The sequence below is a fragment of the Chenopodium album genome, chromosome 14 (genome assembly GCF_948465745.1).
Source record: "Chenopodium album chromosome 14, dcCheAlbu1.1, whole genome shotgun sequence".
NCBI classification, from domain to species: Eukaryota; Viridiplantae; Streptophyta; class Magnoliopsida; order Caryophyllales; family Amaranthaceae; genus Chenopodium; species Chenopodium album.
Genome location: NC_137847.1, coordinates 19,425,164 through 19,434,781, shown reverse-complemented (window position 1 = coordinate 19,434,781; position 9,618 = coordinate 19,425,164).

The following is a 9,618-nucleotide window of genomic DNA, read 5'->3' as shown; positions in this document are numbered from 1 at the left end:
ATTATAAGACGTATGTATTTGCATACATCTTATTATGAAACTTACATATAGCCCTTGAAATGAACATTTGATGATACAAAAATAAACATTTGTTGAAACACGAATAAACAAAAATGAACATTAGATGATGCATTATTTCTTATAATAAAAATGATGTGAATGAAGTAATTCTTATAAATAAATTTTCTCTCATTTTTATTTATAGAAAATTCTTTAAATACAATTCAAAAAATATATTAAGTTGAAAAAACTCCTTGTTATAAACAAACATCTAATGATACATAAATGAACATTTACCAATACAAAAATGAACATGTTATAAAAATTTGCAGGGAATTCATCAATTAAAAAAGGGCGGGGGCAGGGCACGCGCGGAGGACTGGGGGTGCAGACAGTGTTCCCTGCCATGGGATGTAGGTAAAAATTGCTCTATGACCAGGGCCAATCGGACTAAGCCTGGCCCGATCAGGCTTTAATTTCTCGCTGATGTTTTCTTATGTTGGTTGTGAGTTTTGGGGGCATCATTATTTAAATACCCTTATTAGAAGAACTAGTTTTGTGCCCCGTGCGATGCATGGGTTGTTTATTGAATTTTAAGATAAAATTTTAATCTATGTATCAAATTTTAAAATATATCATTGATACAAAATTAGTTAGGAATTGATGTGATTTTGTGACGATTTGCTATCTCGTAAGCATGTAATGACTAATAATAATGTTGGTGGAAATGTTCGATTTAATACATTGAAAAAATATAAAATAAAAAAATTAGCAAAAAATAAATTAAATAAAATTAATGTTCAAAGCCCGTTGGTTGACCCGAACCCAAAACTTTGGGTAATGGTTGAACATTTCTTGACTCATAGCTTAAAGTGACTCAATCCAAGATGACTCATGACCCGACCTTAATTAACAGGTCTACATAGTTATATAATTCTATTAGATTGTGAAGTATATTATTTTAACCGATTAGTATATATTATAAGGGATGTTTTACGCTTTGAACTACTTCCTTCGCTCTAAAAAAATATTGTGATATAAAAAATAAATTTATATGATAAATTTTAAAAATTATAATCTAATAATTTTTTTGAATAACATTATAATTCAATTTGTATATCTGAAATTATTGGTATTTTATCGAAAATAAAACTGTAAACTAACAATTTTATCCTAAAATGCTATCCAAATAGAATTCTAAACTAACTTTTTTTTTTTATCTTATGAACTCTATCTAAATTTATTCAATGTGGCGCGATATTAAGCGAAAAGTTAAAACGCCAATTGTCGGTGTCTCGTGACCTGGCTAAAAGTTTAGCTTTATATATTAGTTATTATATGATTTAGGGAGGTTAGCTTATTACTTTTCTTTAGTTTTAGTTTAGATTTCCGACTTTCCGTAACTTGTTTTAGTTTCAGATAGAGGATTTTAGTGGGAATCTTTTAATGCTTTTTAGTTTTCTTATTTTAAGTTTAGATTCTTTAAAAATTGTTCTTTGTATGTTTAGTTTTGTTCTTGATTGTAAATTACTTGATTACGTCTTTGTTTTATTGTTTTTAATTTAGTTTCCTTTTATTTGCAATCTTATTAGTTTTATCTTTCTTGCTCTTAAATTATACTTACTTTAATTACTTTGATTAGTTTGGATTTAATTATGTGCGAGTAGTTTAATGCTATGGATCGGGTCAACCCACTCCAACAGGCCATTAGAGTGTACGAGAGAAGGCACAAGAACAAGGCTAAGGGCCGGGACAAGATCAGCAGCAATAGCAAGTGTAGCAAGAAAAAGATTTAATGTTCCACTAAAGAATGTGGCAAAGGGGCTACTGCAGTGAAAGCCACTTTGATGCAGAACTGACTAGGGATGGCAATGAGGCGGGTCGGATACAGAGGATGGTACCTCTACACCCATACACGCCTAAAAATCATGTACCCATCCCTGCCCCACCACCCATGACGGATATAATTTCCACATCCATACCCACCCCGTCGGGTACAAGTTAATATCCATCCCCGCCCCACCACCCATTTGGATATCCAAACCCACCTCAAACCCGCCCTATATCTCTTCTATAATGACATTATATGACAATAATATGAAGAATTATCATTTCTAATAGACTTCTTTTTACACCCACTTGGCGAAATTTATCTACGACGTTAATGTTATTGATTTTTTTTTTTTTGACAAGAGTTAATGTTATTGATAAAATATTTAATGTTTATTATATTATTATTATAGTCTAGATTATAAGCTCTTCCAAGCTTGTTTCAACCTTTACAAAAAATAGTATAAGGCGGGTGATGGGGTGGGGCGGGGATAGGGCGGGTTTACTCTAAAATTCATACCCGCCCCATCACCCATGGTGGGAACAATTTTTATACCCATCCCCGCCCCTTACCCGCCAAACCTCTGTCCATCCCCACCCCACTTGGGCGGGGATGGGATAGGTCTCCCATTTGACCCAAACCATTGCCATCCCTAAACATGACAAAAGTTTTAATGTCTAAGACACTTGTTTATGGGTAAGGAGCTTGGTATAAGGGGTAGTAATGAAATAGTAGTCTTCATGTTGTGGGAGAAAGTAGTAAGTAGTGTAGTAGTAGTTGTAGTGAAGTAGCCTTCAAGGAAGTAACTTTAGCTATTTTCTATTGTAGCCGTTGTCTTCAAATATTAATAAAAAATAACCCAAGCTTTCCTGTTTTCTGGTTTTCATTCTCATTTTTTGTTAATCGATTTTACTAGTCTATAGCAAGTGGTATTAGAGCGGTCGATCATGATGGCACCGACGCTGACCCAACGTGCCGACGCGGTGGCTAAGACACTAGTGGAAGTAGAGTCGAGGTTGAAAACGGAACTTAGCCTAGCTGTAGCAGAGGCGGTGAGTCGGGCCATGGTCGACACCCAGAAGGCTATCACCGATCACTTCTCAGTGTTGTTCGAGGCGGAGAGAAAGCAGCAAGAGGAGGATAGGGTGCGGCTTAAAAAGAGGATCGATCGATCGATCGCTTTCGAACCAACCAAGAAGTCTGGGCTAATATGGTAGCAACGGAGCATGACAAGTTTTGAAATGAGATGCGCACCGTCATGGCTGCGGCCACTTAACCCGGACCACCACCACCCCCACCAGTTACTCCGGTGGTTGGTGATAACAGTAAGAACCATGGGGAGACTGAGATCTGAACTCCGATACAGAGGGGTTGGCGAGGAGAAGGACATGGAGAGGAAAAGAAATACGGGTATATGCATTGCCTGGTGGCGGTGGCGGGGGGGCACCGACAATGGTGGCGGCCACTGGAAGCACCGGAAGTTGGAGATGCCTCTTTTCGAAGGGACAAATCCGGAGAATTAGATTTTGCGTGCCGAGATGTTTTTTTATTTTTATCAACTTACAGAGAAGGAGAAGTTGGAGGCCTCGGTGGTGGCCATGGACGGGGCAGCTCTCAAATGGTACCAATGGGAGAAGAAGAGGAGACCCGTGGTAGACCAGCTAGACCTCAAGCAACGCTTGCTCTATGAATTTCGACCTTCACACACCGGGTCGTTGTATGAGCAGTGGCTCGTAGTAGAACAGGAGGGCTCATTGGAGGAGTATCAGCGGAGATACATTGAGCTGGCTGCTCCCTAGGAGGGAATTTTAGAAAATATCATGTTAGCTCAATTTATTAATAGGCTCAAGAGGGAGATCAAAATGGAGCTCCAAATGTTGAATCCGTTTCATTTGGAGGGTGCCATGGAATTAGGTGGTCCGATTGAGGAGAAAAATCGAGTGAGCCAGTCCAAGAAGTGGGGTGTAGGAATGTCAAAAAATGGGTCGGCCTAAAACTCTCAATATCTCTCTAGCTTTAACAAGGCTATTGGATCGGGCCTCATCCAAACTTATGGGGTGCCTGACCATACTAGGTGTAATACTCCGTTTTTATACGTATTTTATTTAAAATAAGTATTTTGTAAAGTATTTAAATAATTCAAAATGTTTTATTTATGGTATTTTAATTATTTATTTTAAATAAGTTGGAAATATTTTATAAAAGGAAAGTTTATTTAATTAATTATTTTATCTAAATTGAGGTTTAATTTAAGAAAGTTTCATTTTAGTAAAGTTCTATTAGGAAAGGGATTATGAAAGATTAAAAAGGAAAAGTTTAGGAAGAAGGTTTTTCAGAGAAAGGGTATTAATATTCAACACTTTGGCGAATCAAACTTTGCCTAGAGTGGAGAAAACCCAAGGTAAAACTTCTCTCCCTTCTCCTTTTTTTTCTTTTCTTTTTCTTTCTATTTCCCCTTCCCCTTTTATCACGGCCGGTCGGCTCCATCACCACGCACCACCGGCCGCCACCACAGCCACCGGCGCAAGCGCCAGCAGCCGCAGCGGCACCGGCTTTTCCGAAAAAAAAAACTTAATCTTTCTTTTTAATTTTTGTTAAACCTTATATCTAATTGTTAAATATGGGTTTTGTGATTAATAGTATGATGTTTGATTATAAGTAGTACGTAATTTAATTTTCATATTTTAATTCTAATTAAAAGCCCCAATTTTGAAACCCTAAATTCATAAATTATTAATTATTGAAGGATTATGATTTAAGATGGTTTAAACCTTTGATTTAAGTGTTTTAAAGCTTAATTACATAAAGTTTTCATTAATATATAATGCTGGAATTTTTGGTAGTACATTAAAAATCAAGTTTCTTTAAGGAATTTTAATTACCCATTAATTGGGATTAAAGTATGATGTTTTAAATATAATTTCAGCTTATATTAATTAAATTATGAGGGGTTTAATAATAGTATATGTTGCTGGAAATTTGTGTAGAGAGGATTTTAATACTTTTTTATTATTTTAAATTGTAGGAGACTTCGAAATGAGTGATTTCTATTAGTCGTGGCGATATTAAGATTGTATTCAAGGTACGTTCGCATACTTAGCATATTTTTGATGATGTAGTAGCATGCTAGATGTGATTAATTGATTACAAGTAGTATCATGCTAGATTTGGAATGGAAATTGTGATTTGGTTATTATTGGTGATTGAATTATGAAGCATGATTTATTTGTGATGGATTAACGGTTGGAAAATAATAGTTTGGAATGTTGAATGTGAACCACACTTTTATTTATGGCATGATAGAAATCATGTTTAATTAAACTAAATGTTTAATTTGGATTGGAATATTAAAAGGGAATTTTATTATGGTTCATATAATTTTTATTGATGCTACAAACATGAGAAGGGAGCTATTTAAGTGTCTATGTACACGAAGAATAAATTGTATGTTGGTGCCTTAGTGCACTTAAGGTGTTTTTAACACCGAGGGATAGGATTTTGGCGCATTAAGCGTCTAAGGTGTCTTTGACATCGAGGTAGATTTAAAAAGGGTTCAACATTAAATATTATATGGTCACTAATTATTCAAGAATTAAATTAAAGTGTTTAATTGTTTGAATAATCATGATGTTTGATGTTGTTATGATTTGAGAGTCATCACCAAGTTTAATAAATTGTAAAGAATGTAAAATGAAATAGATTACGCACTAAAACTCTTGGAATGTATATACCTTGAGTATGAACATATGGGGGGAGTTATGGGGTTTATATTTAACCATAACTTCTACTGGAGTACAGGACGCTGTACATTCCTTTTATTATTATGCGCATGAATTCCACCACTTACGAGTTGTTCTTTTATACTGGCACGGTTAGCTCCCATGTTAGTACCCCTTTATTGGGGCAGGTTAGGGGGGAAACCCGTTCGATGCGTAATGAAAACTAAATAAATTATTTAGTTAATTAGTTGAGAAGTTTTGTTGAATGTTGTGTGCTTGAAAAACAGGTGCAATAAGGTAAGTTGTGTGTTGATAGGTAAATGCATGTTAGTGTGTTTAAATACGCTTATGTACTCAGCTTTGCTGATTGTGTGTTTGTTTGCCTTGTCTTTACCTTGGCCCTATGATAACCCATTTTTTTATGGAGAGTAGTGGAAACAAGTAGAGAGAAGCTTTTCAGGTGATGAAGCATATTCATGATGGGCATGAGTGAAGAGCAAATCATGCTAGTTTCCATAAGTTTATGATGTGTTATTGCTTTTATTTATATTATGATATTTCTATTGCGAGACTAACATGATGGTTTTAAATTGGATTGGTTTGTTAAGGGCCTATAATGGTTCCAAGTTGTAGGTTTGACTTTTTTTTACTTTGGTTTGACTTTACTTTCGTGAGTTGACTTTTTTAAGTTGAGTCGTTTTAAAATATTTTAAAGGAGAGTCTTCCGCTGTTTGTCTTTGATAGTTGCCTTAGCCGTTTTCACAGTGGCGGTAATATCTTAGATTTTTCTATTTAAAGATTTAAACAGGGAAAACAGATATTTTAAAAGAAAGGGATATTTAGGGTGTTGCACTAGGCCAAGTAAAACTTGGACAAAACCACCATAATCAAAACCTTCGGTGAATATGGTGAATACCTCGGGGGGGGGGGGGGGGGGGGGGCTCGCAAAACAAGAGTACCACCTATACTAGGAGGTTGACGGAGGCTAAGTTGCAGGAGTGAAGGGCGAAGAACCTCTGTTTCACGTGCGATGAAAAATGGGCGGTGGGCCATAGATGTAAAAGGAAGGAGATGAGTGTGCTAATGGTGGCGGAGAAGGATAAAATTTTCGATCTAGAGGATGGCGCGGCGGAGGAAACTTAAGTGGAAGTGTCGTTGTGCTCTGTCGTTGGGATTTCCAATCCAAAGACTATGAAATTGAGTGGGGAGCTAGGAGGGAGACCGGTGATGGTGATGATAGATCCCAGGGCTACTCACAATTTTATTTCACTAAAATTGGTGGCGGAGGCGGCTGTTCCGGTGGAAAAAAGAAGGGAATTTTGTGTGTCACTTGGGAATGGAGAGACGATGAAGGGCTATGGGGTGTGCCAACTGGTGAAATTGAAATTACATGGAGGAGTGTCGGTGGTCGAAGATTTTTTGCTGCTAGACTTGGGCAACGCTGACATCATTCTTGGTGTTTATTAACTGGAAAATTTGGGATCGGTTACCACAAACTGGAAAACGCATGTCATGAAGTTTTGGGTGAAGGGAATTCCAGTAACACTCTTGGGGAACCTTTTACTCGAGAAAACCAAAATTTCACTGAAGGCAATGATAAAAATTTTGAGCAAGAAGATAGGGAGTTTGGGTGGAATTGTGTAGAGTGGAGAGTGAGACGGCTGGAAATGAAGGGGTAGCGAAAGCAAAGGAGAAGGAGCATGCAGCAGCAGCCACCTTCCTTTTAGGCTGAGCTGCTGCACGAGTACAAGCAAGTCTTTGAGATGTCAGAAGGACTGCCACCCCATAGGAACCACAAGCATGCCATAGTCTTAAAGGGTAGGAGTGATCCGATTAGTGTTCAATCGTATCGTTACCCCCAAATACAAAAAGACGAGATCGAGAAGTTGATTCGAGAAATGCTTCAAGCCAGAATAATTCGGCCCTTTACAAGTCCTTTCTCTAGTCCAGTGATTCTCGTGAAGAAAAAAGATGGAAGTTGGAGGTTTTGTGTTGACATTAGAGCTTTGAACAACGAGACCGTGCCGGACAAGTTTCCGATTCCGGTCATCGATGAATTACTGGATGAATTGCAAGGGGCTAAATGGTTCACAAAGTTGAACCTAAAATCCGGTTATCACCAAATAAGGGTGAAACCGGAAGATGTTCATAAAATGGCATTTCGCACTCATGAAGGGCATTACGAGTTTCTCGTAATGCCATTCGGGTTGGCCAATGCTCCGGCAACCTTATTTAAGGAAATTTGTTTTGGTGTTTATTGACGACATTCTCGTGTATATCAAGGAGGAAGCGGAACACGAGGAACATGTGAGAATTGTGTTAGAAACTTTGGCAAAGCATAACTTGTATAGTTGTATGCAAACTTAAAAAAATGTGAGTTTGGGAAGAGGGAAGTGGCATACTTGGGACATGTGATCTCAAAAGGAGGAGTTGCCATGGATATGGAGTAGATTAAGGCCACCATTGAGTAGGAAGAGCCAAAGAATTTGAAGGAATTGCGGGGCTTCCTAGGCATCACCGGTTATTACCGAAAATTTGTGGCGCATTACGTCCAAATTGCGGGTTCGATTACTTCTCAGCTGAAAAATGACAGTTTTGGGTGGAGTAAAGAGGCAACCCAAGCCTTTGAGGCTCTCAGATCAGCCATGGTAACAACCCTTGTTCTGGCATTACCGAATTTTCAACTTGATTTTGTGTTAGAAACCGATGCTTCGGGGTATGAAGTAGGAGCCGTGATGATGCAACAAGGGAAGCCTATAGCTTATTTTAGTAAGTTGTTAGGGGTGAGAAATCAAGCTAAATTAATTTATGAGAAAGAATTGATGGCAATTAGCTTGACCGTGATGAAGTGGAGACACTACCTATTGTGTAGGAGATTCATAATTCGCACCGATCAATAAAGTTTGCAGTTCTGGACACAACAAAGGGAAGTTTATGTCGGTTTATAACGGGTTGAAATGATTGACGAGTCAGTTTGAGTAGGTTTTTAAAATCATTGGGTCAGTTGGTTTGGTTTATTTAATTGCGGTTTCTATTCGGGTTGGGTCCTAATGGGTCAAGTTGTAGTTGGTTCGGGTCATATTCAATTTGGGTTGAACCGGGTCGGTTTGAAAACGGGTTTAGCCAGTTTAAAGTGGGTTTCAATTCAAAACAATTCGGGTCCTAATCGGGTCGGGTTGTAATCGGTTCGAGTCATAATCAGTTTGGGTTAAACTGGGTCAGTTTCAAAATGGATTTCAATTCAAAACAAATTGGGTGAAATCGGGTCCAGTCATTATCAATTCAGGTCATAATTGGTTTGGATTGAACTTGGTCAGTTTGAAAACGGATTTCAGTCCAAATCATATTTGGTAAAAATCGAGTCGGATCATTATCGAGTCGAGTTATCAGATAATGGCTAGGAACGGTCATGTTAAAATCAAGATTAAGTCATTAATAAGTTAGGTTTATCGAGTAGTGGGTTGAAACGGATCAGATCATAAACATATTGGGTTACAGATTGTAAACGGGTCATCGATCGTAAACGGTTAGATCTCAACGGGTCGGGTCGTAAACAGTTCGGTCTCAACAGGTTACAGGTTGGAAAATGTTCAGTCACAATGGTTACAAGTTATAATTGGTTTAGTCACAACAGGTCACGGGTTGGACCAGTTCAGGTTTATCGGATTTTTGCCAGGTTTAAACGGTGTTCTGTTTAAAATAGGTTGGGAACTATCGGGTTCAGACGTAATTAGTTCAGGTTGTTGTCAGTTTCTGGTTGTAACAGTTTGACTTGATAACGGGTTGCACAAATTTGGTTCAGTTCAGTTTTGAGTTAGAAAAAATTGGGTTGGGTCAGTTTTTGATTTCCAAAAAATGGTTTTTAACAATTCAGTTCTGGATTGTTTCGAAACAGTCGATATTAACGGTTCGGGTCAAAAACTGACATCTCTACTTATAATGTACCACTTATTTTTTAAAGTACCATGGGAAGTGTCATTGGTACAAATACAACTACGTACCACTAGGATGACCGATGACGTTATTTGACAACCCAATTTGCCAATATTTACGAAAATGTCACGTTTA